The sequence below is a fragment of the Solanum pennellii genome, chromosome 5 (genome assembly GCF_001406875.1).
Source record: "Solanum pennellii chromosome 5, SPENNV200".
Taxonomy (NCBI): Eukaryota; Viridiplantae; Streptophyta; class Magnoliopsida; order Solanales; family Solanaceae; genus Solanum; species Solanum pennellii.
Genome location: NC_028641.1, coordinates 35,177,210 through 35,190,918, shown reverse-complemented (window position 1 = coordinate 35,190,918; position 13,709 = coordinate 35,177,210). Strand labels below are relative to the sequence as shown.

Sequence of the window (13,709 nt, the reverse complement as noted above, 5' to 3'; positions counted from 1 at the left end):
TTATAATAAAAATTTGAATGAAAAAAATATTCAACATGAAAAAGAGGATCTTCATTTGAAAGATTCAAATTCTAACATAAGATTAAAATGAAGGTATTGCAACTTAGTATCAAATAGAGTATACATATTACAATTATATGAATGAAAAACTCTTTCATCTCTTAGAATTAGTGTTTTACAAAAACACTTTAAATATAGTTATGTGTACACGTAAGCAAGAAGAATCTTCTTAGCTTAAATTATCACTTAATTCATTAAATATAAATTAATTATTAGTTTGATTACTAATTTTCTTTTTATTATTATTATTATTATTATTATACTTATAATTATAATATTTATTAGTAATAATATAATTATTATAATTATAATTATCACATAACCTTTTCAGTTTCAAAAGGAAGTTACACACGTTCTTTATTTCCACAAATATGTCTATGTCTGAGATAAAATTATATTTCTAAAACTCACTTGTTTACATCTACTTAAAATTTAAATTATTGTGAATTGTTTTGAAATTTTATAAATGAAAAACTCTAACAAAAAATATTACTACCAAATAATCAACAAACAATTGACATTTGCAGTGCAATCCTTGAAAGTTTCGTATTTTAAATAATAAAATATGTATTTAATAGTGTCCTTTAATTTTAACACTTTGCCTTTTTATGTTTTATTTGATCCTCTTTACTTATTTTGATATGCGTTTGAAATTTACTTAATTTAAATACAAGACATTTGAAATTAAATTTAGAATCAAATCAAAACAAAAGATAAAAAAAAGAAAATAAATAAATAAAATAGAAAAAAAGAGAACGAAACAATGAATAGGTAAAAAAAATGTTCTAAGGTAAAAACAATTTATTAACTTAATTTAATAAAAGATAAAGAAAATAAAATATTTTTTAAGAAATAAAAAATAATATTTAAACACATGGTAGGCGAGCGTGTACAAACACAACCAATTTGGTGGTTGAAGGTGACATTTCAGCACAAAAGGTGCATAAATATGAAGAAAAAAAATTGAGGTAGGATGATAATAAGACCTTCGTTAAGTTTGAGTGTGTCTGTTGTCGACATTCATTTCCATGTGTCGATCATCATTCAATAGTTTTATTCTCCGAGTTAAATTAACAATGAATAAAATAAGTACTAGAAACATAACAATCTAAAAGACTAATGTGATTATTTGTCCAAAGTCTTACAATGCTTTTATTTAAAGGATAAAAATATGAGAATATGACTATTAATATTTTAGAGATTATACTAAGATAAAAAGTCTGTAATAGAAAAATAATAAACAGATCTTAGCCAAAGAACGTGTAAGCATCACAAACATTTTCCAAAATTTTAATTTTAAAAAGAAAAAACTATAATTGAGCATGAGATGGAACTGGTCTCTTGTTTCCAGGTTTTTTCTTCTTAATCAACCATAGATAATGACAATTTTGACAAATTTAAAGAAAGCATGACTCACTTGTTAGGCTTTATGTATTTTCTTTTCTATGACCCACATAGGAACGGTGACCCTACCCTATAAAGTGAAAGAAATTAGACATTAATTACTTTGAAATAAATAATATTTTTAAGAAACTCATAAGTTTCATAGTAAAACCGTCTCCTAGAATAAGATGTATTTTCGCCAATAAAATTCATATCCAAATTGATCATTTCGTCATGTTCTTGAAAGTATTCACATTCCACATTTTACAACTCATAAACCTAATTATTAAATCATCTGCATCCATAATCAACTCTTAAAAAAAGAATAAGTTATTGACAATCCAATTGAAACCAAGAATTATAGATTTAGCAAACTATATTATGATATAGACTACAAAAAGATAAAAAAAAAAAATTAAAAAATGTAATTGTGTATATATATCAATACAAATTTTAAAAAATCATCGATAGAGAAATGTTCCAGAGTACAAGTTTCATGTTTGAAAAAGAATTATATATAACTTATTTTCGAAAAATAAATTCAACTCAAAATTTATAGAAAAAATAATTTTTAAAAAGATTCGCCACTTAATTTTTTTTGTAAGAAATAAATAAAACTTGTAATTTTCCAAAGACTTAAGCAATCAAATATTTGAAAGACAATCCCAAGGGTGTTCGGGGTTTAATTCCCGCTTTGAGAAGAGTTTAAGCATTTGAAGCATCCGCTACCGTGTGGTTGACCTACGATTTGACTAAAACTTGACTAACTTTGAGAGTAAATAAAATAACACATTTTTTACTTGAAAGGAAATGAACATAATTTATAAATTTATATCTAAATAAAGTATTAAATAAATATGTAAAATTTAAATACTTCCTTCAATTGAAACATAATAACTATCTTTTTTAGAAATTTAATTAAATTAAATTCAAATAAAACAAAGGTTAGAAAGTTAATACAAATAAACAAATAAGAAGAAGAAAGGAAGTAAAGTCAAAATTTGGGCTTTTGTCCCAACATGTCCTAACTCTAAAAAAGAGTCAGCCACAAATAGATGGATTCCAGCCCATTAGCTTCTCCTGGAGCTGCTGTGCAAAACAAAAATTGGGCTTGGCCTATTCTCATGCCTAAAAGACTGAATATACACTGATTGTAAACCATTGTATACAAGTTGTATTTTGGTTCTTATTTTTGTATATCAGATTGTATACCAAGTGTATATACAGCATTCAATACATGTATTCATTTTTTGGCTCTGTATTTGTTGCACTCGATCCGTATATCAACGTATACTGAGTGCATACGGATCGTATATCAATTTATTTTTCAGCTTTCCAAGACCTGTATTTTGCTTTTGGAACCTGTAATTCAATTTTTTCACTTGAACACTCAAGAATAGGCAGTAAATGAAGTCCATTAGACTTGGATTAGATTTACATGCATAAAAATAAAATCACATAAAAATCATGTTCGATCCATGAGATACACGAAAATATTTGCATCTCCTAGTTGTAACACTCTCCAAAAATCGGTACAATAAATTACTATTGCATCGATTTTTGGAAAATACAACTAGGAGATGTAAATATGATATATCTACTCATGCAAGGGTTGGAACTTTATTAAGAAAAAAAGATTACTAATCATTAAATGGAGAAAATAAAGGCTCATGAGCAAGAAGAATTCATAATACTTAACAAACACAAGCAAAGAGATTAACAAATAAACAAACAAAATGGTCATGAATTAAAGCTAAAGTATCATACCATCAAACCACAATATGCATGTTTTTAAAGTAGTAACTAGTCCTAATTATATTCAAAACAAACCAAACTACAGTGATTAAATGAGTTGTGGCTACTTCATCACAAGTCCAAAACTAATTGTGTGTATGAAAAGTAAGTTATACTATATTATCAAATATATAAAATTCTTCACTTATAAGCAAATGATAAGCTTTCAATTGCAATAATAAATCATTTAAGAACAATATTGACCACAATATATTACTTTAAGCTAGATTGTACTCATAACACATATTCAAACAAGCTTCATCGCAAAGCAAAGCTTTAACACACTTATGCCGCATAGTAATTAGAGAAACACATCAGACCAAAAACTAGACATGTGAGGTGGAATTTATATCAATATTCAAGCAAGATAATAGATAAAATCGGAAATCTTAAGAAAACAATGGGGATTCATATTATTTTAAGCATCTACATCACAAAGAGAATAAATATGTAAAGTATAGAAGAATCATTTACCTTTTCCCTGACAGCGAGACTGAGAGGACGAGAGAAGAGCAATGACTACACCACAAGTGGAACTTCATCTAATCCCGTCGAGCTCCGATTAATTCGAGCAGAAAAAACCTAAGCCTTTTTGAGCTCTTAATACATGTTTGTGTAGCTAATATCTTTTTAAGAAAATGCTCTATATTTTAGATGATAAATTAGTGTTCAAAAAAATCCCCTAAAACGTTAAAGGAAGGAAAGTATATATAGAGAGAAATAGGGAAGATTGAAGAGGGAAAATGAGGTCCAAATTCGAATAACAATTCCATTGAAAATCGCGGAATTTGAATTCGATAAGATTTGACAACCAAGAATTAGTACAAGAATTTTTGAAGGGAGTTGTCTGATCTTGAACAAGGACGAGCAAGCACAAAGAGATGCCTCCACCTAGACGATTCTTAAAACGAATTCGTAAGAGAGGAGGAGAGACACGCACTTCGTGCAATAATAATTTTTTAAATAGTCATAATATGTTAATAATAAAAAATTATAGTATAGAATCTATATACTTAAATTCAAGATTTAATCTAATTTTTATCAATACAATTGGTATAAGGGACAAGTGCCCCCCTAGACTAAAACGAAAATATTAGTGTACATATTCGTTTGAAGGGAAGTGATGGATGCCTAAATTAGGCACAAGTCATTTTTAATTGGTAACTTTTAATTAGCCCTTTGGGATGTCTTAGTTAGTATGGCGGGTGGTTATCCACACGGATGACCCGGGATTGATCCCCCTCAATGTCTTCTGAGTCGAGCATGTCGCATAGGGATTGCTTAGTGCGGTTTACATTACCTGTGTGGTTTGCAGGCTATTACACAGTGGAGGGTTTACCCAGTGCGCACAAAGTGGTCACCCGAACGGCAGATGCTGTAGCATAGGTTGTAGCGGCTGCGGGTTACCCTGTGTTCCAAAAAAAACTTTATAATTAGTTAGTATACATATTTATTAATTTTGCAATGTATATATATTTAATTATTTTTATTTCTTACTCTGTAAAATACTTATTTAAATTTCTTTCTCAATTTATTTTTCAAAAAAATTAATTTATCATCTTTTCACTTTTATTTATTTTTTAAAAAATGGGGTTTATATCTCCTGTTTGGAGTCTATTAGGCATAAATCTTTATTTATCATTATTATGATAGCTTTTTGTAAAATCATTATTCTTTTTTGCTTTATTTGCAAAATCCTTATTTTCTGGTTCTTGCCACTCTTCTTTCATAGAAGTTGACGCTTCGAATCTTCCTTGGGGTCCTCCTGTTTCCCCTTTATTCATGAAAACATTTATTTTTTCAGAAAGACTTAGATCTTCTAAGGAATAAACTAGTTCATCTAATTCATTCATTTTTATTTTCTTCAATTGATTTTGAATTAATTTCTTTGGTCTTTTAAAATACTTTAACGACTGGCAAAAGTCTAGTAGTAGCTCTTTTTAGAGACCAACTCCTTCGCTAATTGAAAATTCAATCGTTAACCTTTGGTCACAACACAAATTCATTCATTATAAGTGCTTATAGGAACCAAATTACCTTCTGCAATTGTTTTCTAAGTTCAACGACTAGACAATTGTAATAATCTATTTAAATAATCACATAAAAACAACCATTATCCATATAAATTTTCATAGTTAAATACAAAAATTGAACTTATCACATTATAAAAAGATATTCTTATCCAAATGATACTACATTGCATTTGCCAACTTATACCAATAACATGAAATACAATTATACTATTAAAATGAATATCTTTTAAACAATCTCTAAGAAATAGGTTCCTTATTTAGGAAAATATTCCGCAAAAGATGAAAGAATTGCATGAATGTCCAATCCTAACTTCATCCACAATAGCAGGATCCAGACTAACAAATATAGGTCTAGGTGTACCCTGTCACTGCAAGTAATGTCTCACTTCAAAGTTATAACATGATATATAGGCATAAAAATTTTATTAATTTGAGGAAAAATACATAAAAAACCCTCTAAACTTGGTCCAAAAACTCACTTTAGCACTTCAACTACACAGGCGTTTAAATACCCCTCTTAACATCTTTGAAATGAATTTAAAACCACCCTAGGGATGACAAAGTGAGTGAATTTACTCTCCTAATAGCGTGTAAATGAGTTAAAAAAAGAAAAAATATATTATAAATTCATACACATGACGTATTTTTATTGGTCAATATATAATAAATATTTTAAATATTATTTCTTACTATATTAACTTATATTAACATATATGAATAAATTTATTGGCCCATAAAAACTTTAACTTTATTCTTTTTATTTTGTTGTCTTCGCCATTATAGATTCTTCTCCATTTAAAGCATCATTTTTTCCTCCATCTTCACCTTTAACTCTATTAACTACTTCGATTTCACAATCTCTTTTGTAATCCACAAAACCCAACACCATCATCTTATTATTGACGTTAATTTCACACATAAATTTTATCAATTTTCACCATAGCGAAAAAACTTGCTAGTTTACCGAATTCTACGGAGGTAGAATCAGTGATTTTTTTGCTTTTCAATTTTTTTGAAGACAAAAGAAGTGATACTAGATCCTTTATCTCTCAGGTGTTGGAGGTTTACCAAATAAAACACGAAAGGAAGAGAAACAGGCTGATTGATGTTGTTTTGTTTCTCCGTCTAAGAGCTTCGAAGCTCAGTATTAATGGTGTTTTAAGGAAGAAAGTGATGGAGAAGTGGTGATTCGGTTGTTTGTTGGTGTTTAAAGAATCTTTTAATGGAGCTTCGGCAGTGATTCCAGAGTTACTATGAAAAGAATTTGGATGGTGAATGTAATTGAAAAATATGGAGAGGGAAAAAATGAATATTGAAGAGCTAGAATGGTGAAGAAGACAGAAGAAGAAAGAAGCGAGGGGGTGGATGTAGGACTAGTATGGGGTAAATAAAAATGGGTCAACATTTTAATTTTAATTTTAGAAAATGCACTTTGAATTAATTAATTAGTCTTAGACCAACTTTGAAGCTCCCATTCTTATTAGATTCATTTGGTCACGAAATCAAGTAATTGCAAAAGGTAGTAAGGAAAGAGTTGAGATTTTACATATAAATACTCTTTCAATTATTCAAACAAGTACTATGTAGTATACATAAAAAGATAGAACACATAAAGGGAAATAATCTTTTATGAGATTAGAGAAAATGAAGGCAAACTATTGCAACGAAAAAGCATACGCAATTATGAATAATGAGAACTGAATAGGTTTATCTTTTATATTAAATAAGAAACAACTAGTTCATAGTCAACCACAAATTGTATACTCATATGAATTGAATATACTTACTTTGCCTGTCTTTATTCTTAATCTTCTTTCCTCCAAGATCATATCAAGTAGGTTCCTCATCTTTGTATGTCAAAAAGTATTACAAGGAGTAACATTAAAAGACAATATGTAATTCAATAGAAAGCGAAAATTCATAAACTAATCAGAACATATTATTAAACATTTAGAATAAGTTATCCTTAGAATACCCATGAACAAAAAGAACAGAGCAACATATAATATGAGCACTACATCCCATGGGTTAAAATGTCTAGCATGGGTCATCCTCTCTTACCACTGATCAACTACTTATTTCATTTGTATCATATGTCATATAGAAATAATAACGCACTTAAGTAAAGAAAAGAATGTAACATACATGATTCCACATGTATAAGCAAAGATGGTCTCTAATCCTTATCTATTGGTAAATGCCTTATATATTCAGTACATTTGTTCTTACTGATGTTCCTTATTGGGAACGCTGCATTTCATGTTGCAGGTACATGTACTCAACTAGTGGATTTGCCCAATAGAAGCACATGATACTCAGCAGTTGTTGGTGAGCTCCAGGTTGATTCGAGGCTTTGTCGAGTCTTTATTATGCATATTTCATAGTCGCACAGTCATGGATCCCAGTAGAGGCTTTGTAGACATTGTAAAGCTATCATCTGTATTCATAGTTTCACTTGTCACATGTATTGGTTAGCTAGTCAACCTGTGTTGTATATGAAGTTTCTCATTAGTAAATATATCTGCATAGTAGTAGTTTACCTGCGCATCATAGGTGACTCGTAAAGCATGTGAATATATAGTAGTTGTCTGTCTCACCTAGGGTTGGGGGGTGACATTTTTCCACCATAATTCCAAGATCAAAACCCTCCCCATCGATAATTATTGAAGAAACTAAGTTATACAGATCAAAAAATGGATTCGGGGAGTAAAAACCTTCCCTTTGGCGCTAGAAGAGGTGGAAAACCTTCAACAAATACCCTTGGGTTGTTCCTTAGCTCTCAAGGTCAAAAATTACATAATAAAACATTTTTGGGGTTTATTTCCAACTTAAGTCGCGTCTTTCCCGCCACATCGGTCCTCACCTCGCTACGACGGCACCACCCTGGCGGGAAAATCCCACCTTTGCGGCTTGCACATAAACAATGACCTAATTTAAGAGTTCCACACCCGTATTTCACAACACACCTTCCTCCCATGACAGTCAGAAAATGCCGCTAAGATATGTTTCGGAAGTTCTCCTCGCCTGAATTCAATCTAGTTAGGTTGTAGAGGTACCTTAACGTCTTAGCTATCTCTTATGCAATTTAAATTTCTTATTAAATCACCCAATCATTACCAAATATACCTAGACTTGCATGACTTCGATTTCGTACGAATCTTGACTAGGCTAGGAAGTTCCAAGTTACTACGAAAAGCTTTCCTCCCAATTCTTTCACAGTTGGATTTCCATAACGACGGGAACATGTCGTTACAATATATATATCAATTTATTCATCACTCGTTCCTGAGTGAAAATCTAGGAGAAAAGGGCTAAAGCAAGAGTAGAGTAGTATCTGGATCGTCGAATAACTGGGCTACTTGTCTCGTATGTCCTTATCTTCCAAACGTCGCGATCAAGAATTTCAACCGATTTTTCCTCATACATAAGGTCTTGTTTAACAAAGCATCGCCTCACTTTATGATATAATATTTGTCCCCAAACCAACCAATTGAATACCTACACATCCTCACATACAATGCCTCAAGAAAGTCATCACAATACTGAGTGGTAATTATTGTTGTATTACACACTTAACTAGCAACAAAACCATTCTCAATAACCACCAAAGTTGATTACGGTTGATTATTAAAGTACTTAAAAAAAGATTTTCATTTAAAAAATGTTGGTTTAGAGTAAGGTAAATGGTCGGAGTGGTTATGATGGTTTTTAGTATTGAGAGTGTGGGCTTCATTGGAAGGATGTGAAGAGTATGTGGAGTCAAGTGAATGGAAATGGATAATGTTAACTCTTTAGAGGAAAACCTGTAGTGTTATTGGATAAATTCTTAGGTGACCATCGCATTTTATACATAGTTGTGAGTATGACGCACTAGCTTTTGTCACGACCCAAATGTACGTACTTCCAAACACTCAATACTTGATACAATTGATCATTTCTCACCTTCTAAATTCATACCTTGACAAAATATATCACCATGACTGTATATTTACAATGAAAAATCTGAATTGTAAATTCAACTGTATAACACAATCCCCTTATCTATCAAAATTAGCTTATGCCTTGAAGATTTTTATTAATTTATGGATTTTCGCCTATCATTGATCGCCTCTCTGTCAATCTTACAATACCTTTCGCTAAAAATTCAATCCCACTCATTGCTAAACTCAAGCAAAAACAAAAGCATTTATCATCACACTCGAGCTAATGTCTGATGCACCCTATCTTAGATTCAGTCGAAAACAGTTCACAACATAATATGACTGACACTCTGATTTTTTGGAAAAAATTGTATTATTTTAGAGTCGCCACCAAAATTTTAAGGAAAATATTAGGAAAATCATTTTTTAACTATGTCAATGTGAACTCTGTGTTAATCTGTGAAATCAGTGCGATTATGAGTTAGGGTTTTGATTACTCGATGGAAGATATTAAGCATCCGGCAGAAACTATACGAAGATAGTCCTTAAACTCAATTTAGGAAAATATAATTAGGAAAACTTGTTTATTTATTTGCTTTAAAATCAAAGGTAAGTAAAGTTTATTAGTTTTAGGAAAAAAATAAAATACAAGGTACGACATATATATGTTATTAAATTAAATTATAATAGTATGCTTATCATACAATAATAATAAATAAATAAACTAAAAATGTTTGACAATTTTATATGTTAAAAATATAGAAGTGTCTTATATAAATATATCCCAAAAAAAATTAAGTTTAAAGAATAGGAAAATTTCTTGTTTTATTTATATAGAATTGAGACGTGAAGTAAAATGAGATAATAGTCGGGTGTAAATTTATAGTAAAATAATGTGTACATTAAAAGTGTAGGAAAAATAAGTAACATTTGTAAAGTGATAGTAGATATGAAAAAATAATATGAAGTGTAACAAACTAATAGGTTACGTATTGAGAAAACTAAAAAAATATAGAATTTGTACCTTTCTGCGTATGACATACATATGTATGTACCTTGCATTTAACCTGCTGGCATATCTAAAATCATGAAATTACATGTTATGAAATTAAAATATTTTAGCAACAGTTCATTTGAAAAGTGATATTAGTAAATATATTTTCGAAAAGGGATGATGTAAAAATATAAATGATCTTAACTAATGGGACTTATTCTACAATTTTTATATTTATTTTTTGTCAAAAATATATAGACCTACTTTCTTGTTTTCTTAAAAATAGGTAATTTCTAAAGGGCAAATATCTAAAGTCTTAAATATATTTCTAAAGAGTAATTGATTTAGCCTTTAAACTAGTTTAAAATTCATTTCGGAAATTAAAATGACAAGTTTTCCTTAGCATAAACATCTAAGTGAGTATTGATAAGTATAACTATTAAATATTCGGTTCTCTAAAATAACATTTTCTTCTTCCTTCTGAAATTATTATTTTCAAGAACTTTTAGATTCGAATTACTCCAACTTTTAAACTCTCAAAATATAATGGTTAGTTTAAAAAAGCTTTACTTTTAGATCTCAAAAATGGTGTATAAATACCACTACTAAAATATCATTTGGAGGTTACTTTTATATATTTTTTATTTTTATTATTTCAGTTTTTCGGAGATCAGAATATTTACTTCTAAAATTTGAAATACCGACCTCCGAAGGTCAATATTTTTATTTCTTATTTTTTAGATTTTGACCTCCAGATGTCGGNCCCACCCCCCTTGCCACGACACCTTCCGAACCCACACCTCCCCACCCTTACCCCCTTACCCTTCCAAAACCCCCAACCTTACCCCCTTCACACTCAGATCGAATTTGCAATCAGTCATCTCAGCAATTACCTAATCAAATAATCAAAATTCAAGATGATCAACTATGACTCACATCTGTCTTTTTCTTCTTTCGCAAAATGATCCAATAGGAGAAGCAGATATTCGTACCTCTTGACCTGGTTTACTTTAATCCTTTGGGTTCACAAACTTTTTCACGCAAAATTTCTTAGCTGTAAAATAAAAGAAAAATGGATGAATTAGTGAAAAATGAATTGAGAATGTGTAAGGCACTAGTTAATTACCTTACTGAAATCAGCTAGCATTTAAATCGACACAAATTATCCTTGAAGCACTAGCAATTTTTGCTCCGTCTGCAGCCTGACCAAAAGAAATTAGATCATTATTAGTAAGATTAACATATATATGGATTAAAAAACAAAACAGAACAAGAAGGTTATTTGCAATGTGAAGAATACTCACAATAAGGCCTACAACTCCTAGTCAAAAAATAGCCACACTTGAATCTTTTGTGGGTTTAGCAACATTCAAAGGTGCTCCAAGACTTTCAAAAACATCTGCAAATAAAGGAATGAACATCCTATCATCAGCATGTGTAAATCATCTCAATAGAAATACACAAAAAGGATTCAACAGTGAAAATCTAATTAGAATCGAGTAAAGAGGAATTCAAGCAAGCAAGCACAACAAAACTAAACTAAACTGACTAGTATAGCTTCTGATGGATGGTTCATTCCTTGAATACTCTAATACTGTTGCAAGACTGGTACTAGAGCATGGTTGATACTAATGTGAAAATGCAAATGCCAGATCCACAATATTTGGAAATGGAAGACCCCAGGCCTAATTGAACAAATACACAAAAGAAACCTATTGAAAATGCTCCTAATACAAACACTTCCTTCGTAGATCCCTTGTAGCAACATCCTTACTTAAGCAATTCTTCTTATCCTAATTTTTTCTTAGTTGAAGTTCCTATATTCTCTTAGTTGAAAACAGAATACACCTAACATTGGAAACTGCCTCAGCATCGAATAAGTTAAGATACAAAAATACATTATAAAGAGAGATTAAATGGAACAGTCCTCAATTTCAAAATAAAAATCACTAGGGCTGAAACAGAAGAAAGACTTTAGGATATCTGCTGGTCTTCTTCCACACAAATCCCAATAAAGATAAATGTTCCCAAATGTTAAGTGTAGCATTCTTCTTCCTTTCTATTTTAATCTTATATTAGGAAAATTAAGAAACGAACTACAGATGAATGTTTCAAACAACTGTAAATAACTTACTCTTTATCAAAAAAATGAATATTTCAGATAACTCTATCCTTGACTTACTGTTAAAATTGAGGAAAGAAATCAAGAAAAAAGACTCTTATCAAACAAACAAAACATCCACGCTATCTCATATTTTTTACTACAGATCTTTAAAATAGCAATCAGTAAAACATAGACAACTCAACCAATAGATACTAATTTACCAGAAAGGGTAAAAATTCGTCTTTGAAAATGACAAGACATGATTAGAGCAAGTGAGCTTAAGGACAATAGATCATACCTTCACCTTTTGGTGAGTGTCTTAAACAGTTTCACCATCCTTCTTCTTCCTCCATTGGTGACCATTTTATGTGAAGTTCTTTGTGCTAGGTCTGCCCGAGATCGATCTCTTCCGAGGGAGAAGGTCAACTTAGCTGACTGGGCAATGAATTTGCAAGAGAAGAGATACATGGAACATATCATAGATCCCGACCTTCTGGGCAATGTAAGACCAGATTCCTTCAGCAAGTTTGGAGAAACGCAGTGAAATGCACATTCCATCTATGGGTGAGGTGCTAAGGAATTTGGAGAATGCACTTCATCTCCAAGAGCCCGTCATTCAAGAAGACAGTATCATCCCTATTGGCGAGCTATCACTGCAAACATGCAGATGCATGTGAAGAAGAAGAAATCCAATAACCTAAACTACTAGCCAAAGATGTTGAGTATTGGAAAAACTACAGAAAAATGAATTTTTCAAACTACAGTATACCCACCCAGTCATCAAAACTTCTGGAGTTCTTGAAAGTCTCTGCAATTCTTTTTTTTTATAACCGAGAAATCCGCCTGTGACCCGCTCTTTGGACCAATCATAGCCTTCTAAACTCAGTGGATAATAGGCCCGCCCTCTACCCCTCTCCACTTAAATTCCGGGCTTCACTTTGCATGGTGTGGGGCTCAAACCTGCGACACCACCTTCTTCCTCTCGAGCTAAGCCTTGGAGGCAGTCTGTGCAAGATTATTATGCAAGTTTTCGATGGAAATTTGCCTCGATAACTGAAGATCATCCAACATTTTCAAGTTTACAAGCAGTGAATATTCAAACATCACCATCCTGCAACAAGAAAGATTGCACATTTAACAAAAATGCATCAGTACAACACATAGTCCCATTCAATTTATTAAGGTGCTACATCAACTTCTTTTATTGCAGATTTAAGTTTGAGAGGCTGAGCTAGGAGAGGCTGGAGCAGACAAATGTTTTAATGACATTAACAGGCTAAACTAAGATTGGGGATGGAGAGATACACATAACTCTACATTAAAAGTGATGCAATAGCTCTGAAAATCACTGAACATTATTCAAATTATTTAACAGATTCTGTCATAAAATAAAAAAAATATACTTCATATGCTCTCTATTT

The 13,709-nt window shown here is 31.0% G+C and overlaps 1 protein-coding gene across 15 annotated transcripts in view; it reads right to left on the bottom strand.

Annotated features, from left to right (window-relative positions):
- Positions 1-2,432: 2,432 nt before the first annotated feature.
- LOC107020446 (serine/threonine-protein kinase TOR-like) overlaps positions 2,433-13,709 on the bottom strand; it is a 34,391-nt gene continuing 23,114 nt past the window's right edge. For 9 of the 15 annotated variants that reach the window (XR_003578641.1, XR_003578640.1, XR_003578646.1 and 6 more), the window contains 6 exons: positions 13,062-13,399; positions 12,587-12,941; positions 11,489-11,583; positions 11,311-11,386; positions 11,177-11,238; positions 10,981-11,077 (listed from right to left, as the gene is read on the bottom strand). The gene's annotated coding sequence lies outside the window, so the exon portion shown is untranslated. Of the gene's footprint in view, positions 4,646-10,980; positions 11,078-11,120; positions 11,239-11,310; positions 11,387-11,488; positions 11,584-12,586; positions 12,942-13,061; positions 13,400-13,709 lie in introns of those variants that run through there. The other 6 variants (XR_003578644.1, XR_003578643.1, XR_003578642.1 and 3 more) reach the window with 6 other exon arrangements.